The sequence below is a fragment of the Sinocyclocheilus grahami genome, unplaced genomic scaffold (genome assembly GCF_001515645.1).
Source record: "Sinocyclocheilus grahami isolate Dianchi unplaced genomic scaffold, SAMN03320097.WGS_v1.1 scaffold779.1, whole genome shotgun sequence".
Taxonomy (NCBI): domain Eukaryota; kingdom Metazoa; phylum Chordata; class Actinopteri; order Cypriniformes; family Cyprinidae; genus Sinocyclocheilus; species Sinocyclocheilus grahami.
This window is the reverse complement of record NW_015505958.1, coordinates 411110-428808: the sequence shown is the minus strand read 5'-3', so window position 1 is coordinate 428808 and position 17699 is coordinate 411110. Positions and strand designations below refer to the sequence as shown.

Sequence of the window (17699 nt, the reverse complement as noted above, 5' to 3'; positions counted from 1 at the left end):
TATGATATATAAAAACATATATATATATATATATATATATATATATATATATATATATATATATATATATATTAGGATTCATTTGATAAAACATGCAAGGCTTAATCAGTTTGACTCTTAAACTGTTTAGGCTCATTTTGGTATTGTATAGAATTGTTTTACTCACATACAAAGAAGAAAAAAAAAAGGAAAATGTTTCTAAAATACAGTGTTGTGCTCCCAAAAATGCCATGTATACCCTCTCAACCCTCTCATACCTCACACAGTCAAAACTGTATTGAATTCTGTTGTGATCTTTGTCTGGCTGATTGAAACCAATCTTCCCTATATTCATCAGTAGCATCTTTGTTCATCCTGTAATTAATTTAGCTTTTCACATAATCATATTTTGCCGACCGTCATTCCGAGCTTCATTCAATTGGCCTATAAAACTTTAGAAAAAGACAAGAATCTTATCTTTGAACACTTTTAATTATTTCATCTCAGATGGTGTTCATTGTCTCCCAGAGAATAATCAGAGAATAAACGACTTCATAAATCACAGAGATTATTAAAGAAAAGAATAAATTAAATTTAATAGTTTCTGATGAACTGACAAGTCTGCCCGTACCTGCTACCACTTTTACATCCACCTTGGTTGCCTTGGCAACACCTTATATCCGCTGTTACCATGCTTACACTGCTCGATGCAGATGCACCGTTGCCACTGTCTGCTAGAATCTGACACGTAAAATGACTAAACTTGCTTTTTCATTTGTTTGAGACACAGGAACATGTTTTTGACTATAAATAAATAGATTAATTAATTACTAGACTTTATAAACTGACCTGCTTTAAAAACATAGTTCACTCAAAAAATATAAATTATTTCATCATTTACTCACCTTCATGTCATTCCTTGTCCTAAAAGAAGATATTTTGAAGAATGCTGGTAACCAAACAGTTACAAACATTATTGGAGTATGTACGTTTTTTCAAGAAATATTACGTCTTTCAATTAATTGAAATTTAGTAGCAATTTCTGAGTGAACATTCTTCTGTGTACCCTTTTAAAATTAATCTCTGCTAAATTCCAAGTTTGCCTTTGCGAAAGAATAACAGGACGCTCTTCAAACATAAACTCAAAAATAAAGTGAGGTGAGAAGTAGCTGTAATATTCGTCATAATGAAGGGTTGAGCTGTAGTTGCTGTGTTCATTACTCTTGCCCTTTGATATGGATTTTAGAATTATGATGAGAACATTAAATCGACCCCGTCTGTCTTCCAAATCTCCTTTCATCCATACGAATAGAAGTCCTCTCATCTTCTGTTCTGTTTCTCTTGTCTGTTTCTTTGTAATTGGCCCTACCTTTCGAAAACACAGACAGTGTTAATTACGCACAGACTCCTCTGCAGGGATATAAGTATCACTTTTTATTTCTCCTCTTTCCTACTACTTGTTTCACTTCTGTTTCAGTTTTTATAACCATTTCTTACTATGTGTAAGTAAGTTGTTGTTTTTCAGCATGTAAGATTGGAGTTATTTTTTAGGATTACTGATAAACTACTGTCATTTGATTTGTATTATTTGTATTTGTTATTTATTTTAATTTTAGTTATGTCTGTATAGGTCTTTTGTTAAGTTTATTTTTATTTAATTTTAGTTATTTTAATACTTCAACAAACTAAATGGAAATGAAATAATATATATATATATATATATATTTTTTTTATTTTTTTTTAAATGTGTATGTGTATGTATATATATACATATATATATGTGTGTGTGTGTGTGTGTGTGTGTATGTGTACAAATGTACAAACAACATGTACATTGTTTTTTTGGTGTTTGGCTTAGTGTTATGTTATTATTATTTTTTTTAGTGTTATGTTAGAATCATTATTATACTCTTATACCTTTTGTTCTTTAATATTTAACATAGTTTTTAGCTTAAGTTTTGAAATTGTGTTGTATGCATTTGGCAAATGTGTATACATAGTATTTATAAAGTTTAGCTTTTAGTTAGCTTTTAGTTTTGGATCTGTTTTTAGTTGTTTTAATACTACAATTGATTGCTTCTGTTGTCCTCATTTGTAAGTCGCGTTGGATAAAAGCGTCTGCTAAATGACTAAACAAATAAATAAAATAAAATAAATATACTTCTGAGATCTGTCCTTAAGCCCCCTTTAAGGGATTAACATGTGGCGGTGGCTGTTTGTGCGCATTTCTGTTTGTATATGTGGCTGATTTCAATGTGCTAGCAGCTTTTTTATGTTTACTGCACTTAACTGAGACATTATGTTTGAAAACCCTCCATTTATTAAAAAAAAAATCTTAAATAAAAATTCAACCTCAGTTTTTAGCAAGACCTTGACAAGGGTTTGAAATCTGTAATAGCGCATTTGAACTTTACCTTCACGTACTGTAGTTTCAATCACATGTGGATCCCTCGGATCCAAACAATTGGCTCCTCCTTTTATACGGAAGCTTCTTGTGGGATGGAGAGACAAAGGCAGGAGGAGGAGGGAAGCTGATGGATGCAGGGAGAGAGGGATTTGGCTGTGGAAAGAGTGATCTCATTAGCCTTTGGTGTATTGCGTTGCAGCCAGGTAAATACATGCAGTGCTAGGACACCTAACACCTCTAGTGATGGTGACTAATGAGGTGCTGTGTTTGTGTGTGTTTTGAACTGTGCCTTCAGGAATATCACTGGTGTTGTGCACATGTATGACATGTAGGCCTCCAGTCAATTCAGGCGTAAAGGGTCTCTCATTTAACTCCTGTCTTTCTCGGAAATATACACACAGGACTGACTTGGCAGGTGATTTTACAAAGCCTGACAGGTTAAGTCTATACAGTATGCAGGTGCATCTCAATAAATTAGAATGTCGTGGAAAAGTTAATTTATTTCAGTAATTCAACTGAAATTGTGAAACTCGTATATTAAATAAATTCAATGCACACAGACTGAAGTAGTTTAAGTCTTTGGTTCTTTTAATCGTGATGATTTTGACTCACATTTAACAAAAACCCACCAATTCACTATCTCAAGAAATTAGAATATGGTGACATGCCAATCAGCTAATCAACTCAAAATACCTGCAAAGGTTTCCTGAGCCTTCAAAATGGTATCTCAGTTTGGTTCACTAGGCTACACAATCATGGGGGAGACTGCTGATCTGACAGTTGTCCAGAAGACAATCATTGACACCCTTCACAAGGATGGTAAGCCACAAACATGCATTGCCAAAGAAGCTGGCTGTTCACATGCCACGCCGAATCGAGGCAGTAATTAAAGCAAAAGGAGCACCTACCAAGTATTGAGTACATGTACAGTAAATGAACATACTTTCCAGAAGGCCAACAATTCACTAAAAATGTTTTTTTTTATTGAGATAGTGAATTGGTGGGTTTTTGTTAAATGTGAGCCAAAATCATCACAATTAAAAGAACCAAAGACTTAAACTACTTCAGTCTGTGTGCATTTAATTTATTTAATACAATAGTTTCACAATATGAGTTGAATTACTGAAATAAATTAACTTTTCCATGACATTCTAATTTATTGAGATGCACCTGTATATATATATATAGTTTGTTGTTGTTGTTGTCGTTGTTTGTTTAAAAAATGAATATTTTTATTCGGTAAGGATGCATTAAGTCAAAAGTAAAGACATTCATCATGTTACAAAAAAAATATATTCATCAAATAATCCTGAAGAAAATATATCACAGTTTCCATAAAAATATTAAGTAGCACAACTGCTTTCAAATTTGATAATAATAACAAATGTTTCTTGAGAACCAAATGTAATAATGGCTGTTGAATAATGTCTGTCAGATTTGCCACCACAGGAATAAAATACTTTTTAAAAAAATATATATTCAAATATAAAATGACTGTAAATTGTAATAGTATTCCACAACATAACTGCTTTTATTATATTTTTGATCAAATCAATTCAGTCTTCTTGATTATAAGAGACTTAAAAATAAAAAAATAAAAACATTTTTAAAAATCTTGTTTTGAATGGTAGCGTATTAAAATAAAAAAATATTAACATTCTTTATATTTAAAAAACCCTCCAATTGTCCTTTCCTCTAATAATATTAAATACTAATAACTGAGTAATTACTGAATAATTACCTAATTACTCAATGGTTTGTACAGAAAGAAAATAAAATAAATGTTGCAAGGCATTTTGAATTATCCATCAGTGTTTATTTATCAGAGTCAGTAAATGATAAAATTGTTAAAACAACCAAGGATATCTGCCCAGATACTATCCAGGTATGAAAGGCATATATAATGCCATTTGTAAAAGAGTCAAAAAAGGACTTTAAATTGTAATATCGAGTGGAACTGACAAATATGACCTTAGAACCACTTCATTTGGAAGTAATTGCAAAATGAATGTTTACAAAAGTGAAGTTAGCACTGTGAAAAGGTCGAGCATCCTTTGTTGCAACACGCTGTTTGCTTTACTATTTACTTGTTTTTTTTAATGTATCTTACAGTTCGAAAATTAAACATAAGAGAGTCTGACTGAGTCAGTTCAAAGCTAATTGCACACAAAAAAATTATTGCTGTGAAAAGAGGCAAAATAAGTAATTGTGCAGGCCACCCGGATCTCAACTCTGAGTATCTGTAACAGCCTGTGTCCATAAAAGTCTTCAAAGGAGCCAAAGAAATATAAACCTGGTGAGAGGTTTCTTTAAAGAGACTGAAAACGCCATAAGGTGAAGGGATTGTGAGCAAGGCGATGAATGGTATTGACTGATGTCTGTAAATCAAGTCTTTGATGGCCGCTATCTGAGCTCAGGGCACAGGTGTTCTTTGAGTGGACTAGCTGTGCGGATAGACTGCTTTAGAAAGTCTGACCGCCACTACAGCTGGACAATACAGTTAAGAAACACAGCCTGTATCGATTTTCCCCCCTTTCAGACAATATAACTACAGTTGCCATTAGCGACGACATCCATACTCATCTGTTTCCTGGGTTAAAGTGCAGCCAGGACAACAGGCTGTACATACTGGTGCCATTAGCTATGTCACTCACTGGCTTTGTGGCCTGAGTAATGATGGCAGCCATATACAGTGGCCTATTTTTAAACAAATGTTGATGGAAATTCTGCAATTGATTGTATCTCAGTAAACTATTTGGAACTGGGCAGTCCAAACAAAAGACTTTGAGTTTTGAGAGTCATGTATCTAATCTGCTTTTCCACTGGCCACCGCATTTGTCTAGAGCACGGATGGACTTGAACAAAGAGAGAATGGGACACAGATGAATAGCAGAGGGCCTTTTATTGCAAAGCTTTTCTGTTTTAACTTGACAAGGCTACTTTGGTCTAAATACCATTCCCGTTAGGAAGAGGAACACTGCTCTTTTCTTTTTTCCGGTTCTGCCTCCAACCATCCCTGGGATCATCGATCAATACCTCCGGATTACAGGGGGATTAGGGACTACAATGGTTGCCGATTTTGGTAATCTGCCTTTTTTCTTCCACTTTTTTCTTTTTTTCAGGAAAACGGATAAATATGTGGCAATTTGAGAACAAAGTATTGGCACTCAGCGTTCTGTACAGAGCACACAGCAATAGAACACAATCCTCTTTGGAATTAATATTTAATGGTTTTGACTGGCTGTCGACAGCGAGAGTATCATGCTGTTTTGTCTTTTTTAGCTCCACTTCCGCTCAACTTTAGAGATAGAAAGAGAACGGATGAGGTGAAATTCGAGGCACGTGAGGAAGAGGGGCAGAATATGTGAAAGAGAGAGGAAATGGAACCCTATATTCTGCTGTTTTATTTCAACATTTAATTTCCTGCTGTTCTGACATGGCAAGAGACAAAGAACGCAAAGATGTTTAGATTGGGCTTCTGTCTGTTGATTCACATGTCACAAGGGTTTAATTCTTGTCCTCTAGAGGCGGCTCGAGACTCCTGGAAGACCCCTCGCATGCAGTCACTGACGTCTACCACCACTCCCCTGATCTTTAATTAAGGGACGATGCCTTTGATATAATGTTGGTGTGTGTCTGTGTGAGTGTGTGTGTTTCCAGGCCATTAGGGGAATGTTTAGGCAGAAGGCAGGATGCATTCTCTGTTGATCAGTTCCCTGAAGGCTGCAAAGGAATCTGGGAAAAGCATTACACTGAAGACTACCTTAGGCCCTCTGGGATTAAACACACTTATTAGGTGTTCATTTCGAAGATGATGAGAATTAGGTTCATCACGGTCTTCATCACAATCATCATTATTCCTACCTTAAATCAACATTTTCTTCAATCAATTCCACTGGCAATCAGCTAAATAGCCAATCAGTAAACATTAGAGATGTACAATCTATTGGTACCTATCTATCTGTCTATCTGTCTGTCTATCTATCTATCTATCTATCTATCTATCTATCTATCTATCTATCTATCTATCTATCTATCTATCTATCTGTCTATCTGTCTGTCTATCTAGTGTGTATGTATGTATTTGTAAATATTATAATATATTAGATTGGATAAAATAAATATTGGATTTTTTTAGTTCTCCTATTTTTACATTTAGCTTACCTTTTTGCATCATCATGAAACCTGATCTTTAAAAATAAAAACATATTTTATTAACATTGTTAAAGTTCATATTTACCAAACATCCAATACTGTGCATTATAAAATGCACAATTTATACTGTACGATTAATACCGTTCATTATAAAATGTACCTTATACAATGTTCTAAATAATTATTATATCACATTATAAAATATAAGTTTCACTTGTAGCATATAAAATGATTGATTTATATTTTGATTGATTGTATTATTATTAGTATTATTATTATTATGTAGACACATTTGAAATGTCAAACATTTATTGCTTTTCTGCCATAACACTATTACAATTGTAATATTTCATAATTAAAAAAAACTAATTAAAATGATAAGTAACACTAATATATTGGCTTATTAAAATAATTATTGGCTTATTGGTTTTGGGCGGAATTTTAATAATTTTAAAATTAATTTTTAATAAGGATTGCATTCCTGTTAAAATGCTGGGCATTACAATTGGTGATAAATTCACAGTGCTTGATATCTGTGCTCATAAGGGACTTTTTTATATTTCCAGTACATCGCAGAGTTGTCGAGCACGATTTCCCAACCTTTTGACTGACAGCTCTGGTGCGCAGACGGATAGGTGTGTTCCCTAGTTAATGGTGTCCGTTTTGTTCCAGAGTGCAGTGTGTGATGAGCATGCTCTGTCTGAGACTACCAGCAGAAGAGAGAGAGAGCGAGAGAGAAGGAAAAAAACAAGAAAAAGGGGGGAAAAATGGGAGGAAAACAGGACTGATACACGTACGAGCACACAGAGCCATGAGCGAGGGAGTGGAAAGAACATTAGAAAGAGAAAGAGTGTATGTTAGAGAGAGAGAGACGTACTATGGGAATAGAAATCTGAATCAGAAAGGTAACCATGTGCAGCGGTTCCGTGCACCGGCAGCTGAATCTGCCTCAACACAAAGTGCTGAGGATCAACAGAGCAGAGCAGGGACAGAGAGAAAAAGGGGACATGAGAATGAAAGCAAAATGAGTCGTGGAGAAAGTCAATGAATGAAGAGAGATTTGCTGTAACAAAAAGGAGTGTAAGAGAGTGTTAAACTCACAAAATGTGACCAGTTAAACTCCACTAAGCAGGTAGAAACAGTCACACCTTTTGCACCTTCATACACACACACACATACTGCAGCAAAAGAAATGGCTCAGACTTGCAGTGGCACTACGTCACTGCACAGAACTGCAGTGCAGACTTATATAGGAGGTCAGCCCTCGATCCATACCAAATTCAAAGCCGGTTTTCCTTTATTTCAAACCCATGATCGACCGGGACAAATAGAAGAAGTTCCCACAGAGCGCATCTTGGGATATTCACAGACCACATCCACATGTTATTCACAGACCAGATAGTATTGTAAAATGCATGAAAAATAGTTCATTCAGTTCTCTCTTTATTGTATCACTCAAATCAGACACTTTGCCAGGTAGCCTTTTTTCCTAAGCCACTGAGGACCTTGAATATTAGACACTGCGTCTATCACTCTGTCATAAAGACGAGAGCCTCCTCCATTCTTTCGTTTCATCTTTTCCTTTCTTTCTCCCTATTGAGCGTATGTGTGTATGACTCAAAGATGGTGCATGTGAATCACAGCAATGAAACAAGCTGCTACTAAGGACCCTTTGTGCATTAATTAGGCTCAGCATGTGCTCGCACGTGTGCGCTGCATGTGAGAAAAGCAGCTTTGTTTTGGCGTCAGGAGTCACGAATGTTTGAGTCATGGTCACGGAGGTTGTATAGATTGTGACGATCAGAGCTAGATAAAAAAGTTCTGTCGTCTCTCTGGTTTAATTGGCAAGATGAATTAGGTCTGTATGAAAGTAATTATTCATCGGGTATTGACATTTGTTTGTTCTTTAGTACAGTAATTGGGCAAGTCAGAGACAAATTGCCCTTTCGAGACCTCCAAAGTCTGAACAAAGTACAACTTTTGGATTTACCTCAGTAAATGATAATTTGATTGCAAATTTGATTGCCAAGTTTGCTTCTGAGGAACATGTCTTTCATTTGCTGTATGTATTTATTTATTTATTTACATACATTCTCAGCATACACACAAGGGGAAAATACAGTTATGCTTATAAGTTAAAAACGTTTCTCATTAGTTCACAAACCCGTTAGCCTTTTTTTTTTTCAAATAATATAAAATCATAAAAAAAGCATAATTTTTAGTACTGCCCTGAAGAAGCTGTAGAGCTCAAATTAAATACATACAGAAACAAAACAATAACTGAATTTACACAAATTATCCTGTTCAAAAGTTTACACACCCCTTGGTTAATAATATTGTTGCCTCCTCGAGCATCAGTGTCTATTTGCAGCCTTTTGTGATGTTTTGTATGTTTTATATGAGTCCCTCAGGTGTCCCAAGTTGCAAATCTGTTCCCCGCCAACATTGAGACACTGTGTAGAGAAAGAACATGCCCGGAAACCAAAGAACATACAGTTTTGAATGAACTCAGGTGCACACAAATGGGCTTGTACTCAAACATGACACAGACTCAGACATTTTGGACTGGAAAGTACAGTCGAATCCAAGTCATGTGTAACATGAAAGATAAAAAGTAAGTAAGAACATCAAATTAAGATAACAAGACATTAATGTCCCACTCAAGCTCAGGGGGTTAAAAACCTGCTGTAGCCCTAAAAATGCCTTTTTTCTGACAACATTGTTGCTTTAAAAAAAAAAAAGACAAACATAATGCAGATTTGGGAAATGGTATGTAAACTTCACTGTATATGCATTAAACTAAAAGCAACAGAAGTACTTCATGTCCAAAATGTATTTCAGCCCTTCCCAGCCACCCGTAAACTGAGCATTCTCTGCTCACCCAGAGCTAACACTAGCAACAAAAGAGGATAATTTCCCTCTGGGTCTGTACACGATTTAGTGCACTACGTGTCAGACGGTATCCTTCCATGTCACTTCTCTCCTAATGCTAATTCACACGATTGCTCTCAGAATTACTTAGTCAAACTTATTGCTGGAGACAGACCTGTTAATTCCAATTCATTTCATTCTATGGGGAGAGAGGTGAAAGTGCAACACGAGAAAGAGAGAGAGAGAGAGAGAGAGAGAGCAAGAAAGGAGACAGCATCAGAGATGGACTTGCCCCAGTCAAACTCTTAGGGTTCTTTGTCAGCATGCACAGTCAGTTAGAGTTGATGCAGTATTCATGGGGCAGAAAGGAAAGCTTGGTGGTGGTGGGGGCAGTTAGACTCTGAATTACATTGAATAAAAATAAAAATGAGTGCATTAGTATTCAAAATGTGGCCTGAGCTAATCCCCCTCATTCCTTTGATTGCTTGCAGCAGGGGAGCTACAAGCTAACTGTTGCGTGATAAGGTATTATCTAAAGGAGAGGGTGATGCACTAGGCGTCTGCCACAAAATGGAGTCAATCAACTGAACAGGGATAGGAATGCTAGCTTTCTGCTCCGTGAGAGATGGAGTAACAGAATAGTGAGATGAAAGAAAGCAGAAGGGAGAGTGTGGGAGGTTTGGCTAGGGCCACAAGACCACTTGACAAAAGAAGAGAGGAAAGGAGGGAACGGGAGGAGACACCGGGGCCTGGGTGGACGTACTGTAATTGTTGGCGCAGAGGCACTTGCAATATATTTGCTCATTCATTATCAGCCTGACACATATTTGCTGATGCTCGACCCATTACCTCAGGCTGGCCGGAGCAGGAGACAGCATTCTAATTCAGGGGGCATAACAGGTCCTTATAAATAAATAAACAGACGAAACTGGCTCCATTATTGCGCTTGATGGGTTTTACATCACAAATGCGCTTTTGTTCATCCACTAGTTTTGTGCTAAGGCTTGTGAAAAAAAATACATGTGATTGGGTTCAGAAGAGTTATGTGTCCTAACTTTTTACCCAATTAAATAATTTAATATATGAGGAGAAAGTCAGGCATATTGGTGGATGCCCGCTGTGGGGTCCTTCTGTCAGTGTGAAATATTGCTGATTGGAGCACACATGCGGTGGGAAGGAGGGAGGAATGAATCAATCTTAGTGGGGGTCCTAGAGTCATCTAACTATTTTCTTGTGAGAGGAAGGCTGACACACACAGTACTGGAATTGAAAGGACTTTATATTTATACAGGAGCTATATACACTGCATAAAACAGGATTGTTTTCTGAGAAAAAAAAGAAGTTTTTGCTTAAAGAGAAAGTACAAGAGAAAATATCTGCCAATTGGCTAAGATAAATGAACTTGTTCTCTTTTTGAGTTACTTTTTTTCTTAACTCATTGGTGATATTATTTCTAAAATGTAAATGTATCTTGATTTAATAATATTTAGATGTTTGCATGGAAAAAAGAAACCAAAATAATGAGAATAATTTGCAAAAAACATATAAGTTCTTGTTTTCAAAAGTAGCTTTATTCTATAAGACAATTTGGTGTGGTTTATATCTGGTCATCAAAAATGTAATAGAAAATCAAGTTTCATGCATGCAGTCATACACAAAACAAACCTGCCTCACATTCACACGCTCTCTGACCTCTGACACAATCAAGTGCCTTATTTTCATTGATTATGTTACATGTTACACCTATGATCAGTCCACAAATGGCCACGATTGGATCACACCTGCTCCATCCTCTTTGAAACCCTGCTCGCGCTTTATAGCCAATAACGGCGGGCGATCGATAACACAGTGATGAATGCTAAGGTGATGTATAAAGATCAATAGAAACAATAACCATCCCCCATTCATGAGCTCACCATGCTTAGTCCCCCATCTGCACCCTCACGGAGCTTTTCCATCAAAACGCTATTACACAAAGAGCAACGGTTGGATGGTGGGAGTGAAAGAGAAAAAAAAGGAGCAAGAAAGTGAGAGAAGGGGTGAGGGAGGGAGAAATGCAATTTCACCCCCGACTACTGCAAGCCATAGACGGAAACAGTTTACAGATGAAAGTAATTTCATTTAATTTGCTCTCCATAAAAAGAGGGGCAATGCTGATATATTCTCACAGACAGATGCACAGCAGCGCAGCTGAGGCAGAAATAGCTTCTCCTGTTGGCGGATGAGAGTCGGTGGCGAATGATCTGTGTTGTGTTGTGGTGCGATCCAGAAAGGAAGGTATTTAGGAGAGAGAGCAAATTTATAAAGTATTCACCTGCAGTACCGGACAAATATTGACTTTTTTGGTGGGAAGTGTCTGTGGCGTCTTTGAGGGATCCGCGGGCTCGCCGGAGAACTGCCCTTAGTCAACAGAGAGCAGTTGTATTGAAGAATGCCAGACTGCAGGATTACACCCGTGTCACCTTTACTTTGGCCGAGACATGGCTGCGTGTGATGAGGTGAAATTCACAAATGACCCTTATGGTCAACTCTTTGAATACTTAGGCTACCCTGAGCTGTAGTAACATTAAAGCTGATTCCTATAAAGATTGAAGCCAAATCGCTCAGATGTTCAGCTTTAAAATCATGAATTGCATTTGCAAGACATTTTGCTTCAGTAACTTAGTGTCTTTTTGAGTAAAAAATACCATTTTGCTAGCATAAATTAAAACAGCATTTTTTATTATTTAAAAGTAGTCAAACAATCACTTTTCTCATATAGATTGTGGAAGAGAATTCCAGAGATGAGGAGCAGCACAGCTAAATGCCCTGGACCTCATAGTGACTAAACGAACAAAGGGTACAACAAGGGAAACAGATGAAGATGATCTAAGAGTACTTACGCTTCGGGATGTAGATATGAAGCAAGTCGGAGAAATAAGAGGGTGCAATATTGTGAAGAGCTTTAAAAGTAAGAAGCAGAATCTACTCAATATTTAACAGGAAGCCAGTGTGAATGATAGAGAACAGGAAAGATATGCTCGAAGGAGGAGGTTCTAGAAATTATACGGGCAGCTGAGTTCTGGACCAACTTAAGTATTAAAGGGTTTATGAGGTAACCCAAACAGAAGAGAGTTACAATAATCAATGCGTGAGGTGACTAGAGCATGTACAAGAATGGCTGTGGAATTGGATGTGAGGAATGGACAAAGACGACTGATGTTTTGTAGGTGGAAATAAGCAGACCGAGAAATATTGTTCATATGATTTTTAAAAGACAAAGTACTATCAAGGACGACACCCAGACTCTTACCTGAGAAGATGAAGAGATTATAGAATTATCAATGGAGAGTGAAAAGCTACTGAATTTTGACAAGTTGGATTTAGTGACAACAAGACTAACCTCTGTTTTATTAATATTCATCTTGAGAAAATTGTGTAAAAACCAGGATTTAATCTCTTCTAGGCAATCCAAGCGAGAGGAAGAAAGAGTAGAATTTGGCTTGGATGACAAATAGAGCTGGGTGTCCCCCGCACAGCAATGAAAACTAATGCCGTATTTCCTAAAAAAATATATAACCAATAATGAATAAGTAAATTATAAATAAAAGAGGGCCCAAAACAGATCCTTGAGGAACAGAGAAGAATGTATGATATTGGTTACTTTACCAGATAAAGAAAATAAGCAGGCTTTGACCAAGTGAGTAGGGAGTCTAACTGACAGGTGGAAGACTTAGATTGTCAGATAAAACCTGATATTTTATCAACAGTCAGAAGTTCAAAACTACCAAATAAAGACAGAAGAGAATCGTGGGAAGGCAGATACAACAGATCACATGCCATGTTATTTGGAGGAATTAGTTGTTGATGAATATTGTCAACTTAGTATAAAAAGGTCATAAAATTATTGCATAAATCAATAGAATATAGGTGAGAAGGAAGGGTATCAGCAGGACGTAAGTTATTATTTACTGTATTAAACAAATATCTTGTGTTTCCTTCATCCGAAGTAATTATAGTAGAGTAGTAATCAGATTTAGTGGTTAAAAGAGCATTCTTATAAAAGAGCTGTATACATATATTTATGAACAGTAAGTCCCGTTTTAATGCATAAACATTCCAAACGCCTCTTAGTTTTAAGTTGTCTCAGTTCTGGTGTAAACCAACGTGCAAAATGAGTAAAGTAGACAATCCGAGTTTTTAAAGGTGCAAGTGTATTAAGCACACTATGCAGTCCCTCATGATAATAGGAAACCAAATCATACGGAGTAGAAAAGGCATCTCTGCTGAAGAAATTTTCAAGTCCATCAGAAAGAGCAGATGAATCAATGTTCTTAATATTCCAAAATGAGATGGAACGAACCATATTGATTTTTTCTACCATTAAATTAACACTGAATGATATTAACTTATGATCTGATATGGGCAAATCCAATGCAAGACAATTAGAAGGAGTTACAGCAAAGCAGCAGAATATGACCTTTACAATTGAACTCTTTTTCTTTGAAATAACATGTGGTAATGGATTGTTCACAATAAGACCAGGAATGTGCATTAAGAAAGCAAATAGAGTCCATTTTGATTTCAGGTTGTCTTTAACAAGTCAGTTGCAGCAAACACTGGTCACCATACAGGCACGTTTCTACACAAGGAAATTACCCTTCAACCCACATCTCTATCTTTCTCGCTGGTGACAAAACTCATTCACTCACTCTCACACTACGAACAGTCAGGCCCATGGGCGACACTGGGGTGGGGGCAATTGTTGCCCCCCAAAATTTTTAGTCATGGAATCCCTGATATCGGCCCCGTTGCAATTGGAGCGCTTAGCCAAGTGCTAAATACCCTCAACGTGTTTTTGCAGCATTGAGCAATGTAGCAAATCACAGACATATCTGTTGATTTCTTGAAAGCAATGGCCAATCAGAAACGTTTTGTCAGAATTCACTCACCGCTGAAAGCGCCACAGTTTTTAAGTGCAGTTTTGTACGGTCGTTATTAATCTCATGACTAAGTGCAGACGCATGTAAATAAGAGATTCATTGTGCAGTTTAGAGAGCTTAATTGATTACAACGGAACTTTTTTAGTGATAAAGGGAGCACACTTTGCGCACTTTCTAGGGTCCAATCCAATCAGAATTTGTATGAAACTTTCATTTTTTTTGGACACATACACCCTGCAAAGTTTCAGGAATGACATCTGCATATTTATGTGGGATTCACTCTCAAACTAGCAGTTATTGGCACTGAACATAAATATATATATATATGAAAGCAGCGGTTTGGACTCTGGGGGATGGACTCTGGAACCAGTCCTGGCCAAACCTCGACAGCGTGCGACCCGAGCTAGATCTAATTCTCGGACCTAAAGTGTGTGTAAACTTTATTGAGATCAGGACATATCAACCAGTAATTTAATTTAATTTCCAATAACAAACGGTAGAAGGTTCAGCAATAAATTAATGGTATGCAACTTTTGACAGAATGTGTCCCACAACTGATCGTTTATTTTTTCCTCGCCGTGTCTCGCCATTGGCAACAACGATTCAAAATGGACACATTTCAAGTGACACGGGAAAAAGACACAGAAAACTTCAGTGGACATCAGAAAAGCAGCGTGCACATTTCTGGTTAAAAATGAAAGGCCATCAACTGACAACTGGGAAGCATCGCCATTCAAGTCAGCAGCAAGAGTCAAAGCTCCACAGTTTACTAAACGGTGTCAACCTCTTTAAGTTATTCTTAACTGTGCTGTATTGACTGTTTTGATGCGTTGCAATATGGTAGGGAATTGTTTTGATGCTTACATCCAAAAAATATATATATTTTGCTTTTATGAATTAATTGTTTTTTCTTTTTGCTTTTATTTTCTTGCCCCCCCTGACTCAAGAGTCAAATGTTGCCCATGGTCAGGCCATTTCCTGGGAAAAGAAGCTGCTGGGATATTTGTAGCCATCATTGATCGGAGCTGGATGTAATACCCATGATGTATTGCTGTTTAAATTAGGTGGGAGTGTGGAAGTGTTAGAGAAAGTAAGAGACAGAGTAGAAGCTATGAGGAGTTTTCAAGGACGCAGCAGCATGTTTTCCATACAATCAGCAAGACAAAAATGAGAGAAAGCTTTTTTCCTCTTTCTGATAAAGAAACAAGAAATTGAATTAGCAATTCAGATTCACATATTGAGTATGCTATGTAATTTGCGTTACTTTATTTTAATCCTATACTGATTTATAGAAAACAAAAGGCACATGTTGTAATGCATTGAGCCATATACAATCTTACATTTACTGTGAACAAAACAGTGATTATCATTCAATTATTATTATTTACAACCTCACAGAAACCTCAGATTAGCCAACAAACAACCAATAATACCAGACTATAGTGGGATGTATTATTATGATTATGTTTTTCAATCTTCATATTTTTAGCACAGCTGAATATGCAGATACAATTATGAGTAAGCCATCTGTTTCACAAAAAGTGCAAACTGTTGCTACCAGGGTAACCAGGGTTATTATTGTAAACTAAAACTAAAATGTTAAATGTTAACGTTTAAACATTAACATAAAATGTTTGTTAACTGAAGCAAAGCACAATAATATATAAATATTAGATGAAAACTAAATGAAAATTTGAAATGTTGCATTGGCAACTAACTGAAACTAATTTAAGTTGAAGCACTAACTAAATAAAATAAAAACTAAAACTGTACTAAAACTAAAACATACATGCATAAATGACAAAAGCACAAAATTACTCAAAGGTAAACTAAAAATATAATAATAAAAAAGGCTAATCCAAATTTTAACAAAACCTTTAATAGTGTATAAATAATCCTAAACTTACCTGAGGCACATGACATCCTGGCCAGTCCAACACAGCAACATTGGCTTAACCAATAGTGCAAGTTTGGGACAGAAATCTGATTTTTGAAATTTTACACAAATTCAGAATTTAAAAATGGGCTTTCCCCCATACAAGTATTCAGTGGTCCCATCATAACCTATAGTTGTCTTTATAGTACAGTAATATATTACCTATATAAAACTGAGACGTTTGTGCCACAGGAAAGCAGCTGACTATTGTGTTGATCAGATTTAGGCACTAATCTCTTTCTAAGACTTCGACACAATTAATGCATATTAAACCAGTTTGAGAGCCAATTTACCATTATACAAATACATTATATCCATATAAGATGAGAGTGGTAGGCCTGAGGCAGAACAGGGTTTAATAGTCATATTTTTATGTATGCTCATATTTCTGGGGGCACATACTAGTTTATTGGCCTTTACTTTGAATGTTAACTTGAACAGCGACAAAAGGGGCAGACTTCATCCACAAAGTGAAAGGTTCGAAAGGGCTCCTCACTCAGAGCACTGTATGTATGTGTGTGGGAGAGTGCCTTATGATGGACGCCTTTAGTTCAGTCCTTGAGGGTGAAGCGACAAAGATTTATCTGTGTTGTGTCTGATAGGCGGCATGTGAAGTGGGCACTAATGTGGCATACTGTATTTATGGGGCAACTCTGTTCCATTATCATCTGTAGGGGAGGCCACAGGGCAGAATTTGCTCTTTCTCTCAGTAAACACCAACTCTGAGCGAAGAGAGAGAGGGTGTACCCCATAACTGCTGCAAATTTGTACATCAAGTCATGTTTTTTTTTTAAACCAATATTAGTCAGATAGGATGTTTGCAGTCACATTTTCAGTCTTATGTTTTTCTTTTGTTTTATTCATACATTTATATCCCACTTTTCCACTTAAATATTTGCTGTGTAGGTGGTTTGTAAGGTGAAAAAACACTAATTGGTCCAGACGTATTGTAACTTTAATGTAAGACAGGAGGTCTTGCTTTGCTTTGACTCACAGCTTATAGCTTGCCGCAAAACTACACTAGCCAGTGAGAGCCCTTTGGCAAACATTCCGTTAACCAGTGAGCAACATTGACAGAACATTATCAGAGTGCTCTCTCTTGAATAAGTACCTACGCGCACCTGTCACATCTGTGGCGCAAAGATGTCAATAAATCTCGCCACTCTCGCTTTTCTGTACTGTATACCTCTTCCATACACTCTTAAGTGGAAAAACCTTTCTCAGCTAATGGTACAGTAATACAGAATAAATATAAGCAAGACTATACTTTACTGAGGAAAATCTTTAAAATGTGCTATAACCAGCAGGACAATAAAAAAAATAAAACTAGTTGAAGTGGTTGAATTTAAAACACTTAATTTGGAAAATGGACATTGAAAAGCCAGAAACAAGCCTAATTCTGAACACAATCAAGCTGTTTGTATTTTGT

General features: G+C 36.5%; 1 protein-coding gene and 1 long non-coding RNA gene across 4 annotated transcripts in view; both read left to right on the top strand.

The window, feature by feature from the left end:
* LOC107561556 (uncharacterized) overlaps positions 1 to 7860 on the top strand; it is a 16183-nt gene extending 8323 nt beyond the window's left edge. Inside the window, exon 3 of the long non-coding RNA XR_001605867.1 lies at positions 7656 to 7860. This is a non-coding gene — a long non-coding RNA (uncharacterized lncRNA). The remainder of the gene's footprint in view (positions 1 to 7655) is intronic.
* LOC107561555 (protocadherin-7-like) overlaps positions 1 to 17699 on the top strand; it is a 156211-nt gene that overhangs the window by 89663 nt on the left and 48849 nt on the right. The window lies entirely within an intron of this gene.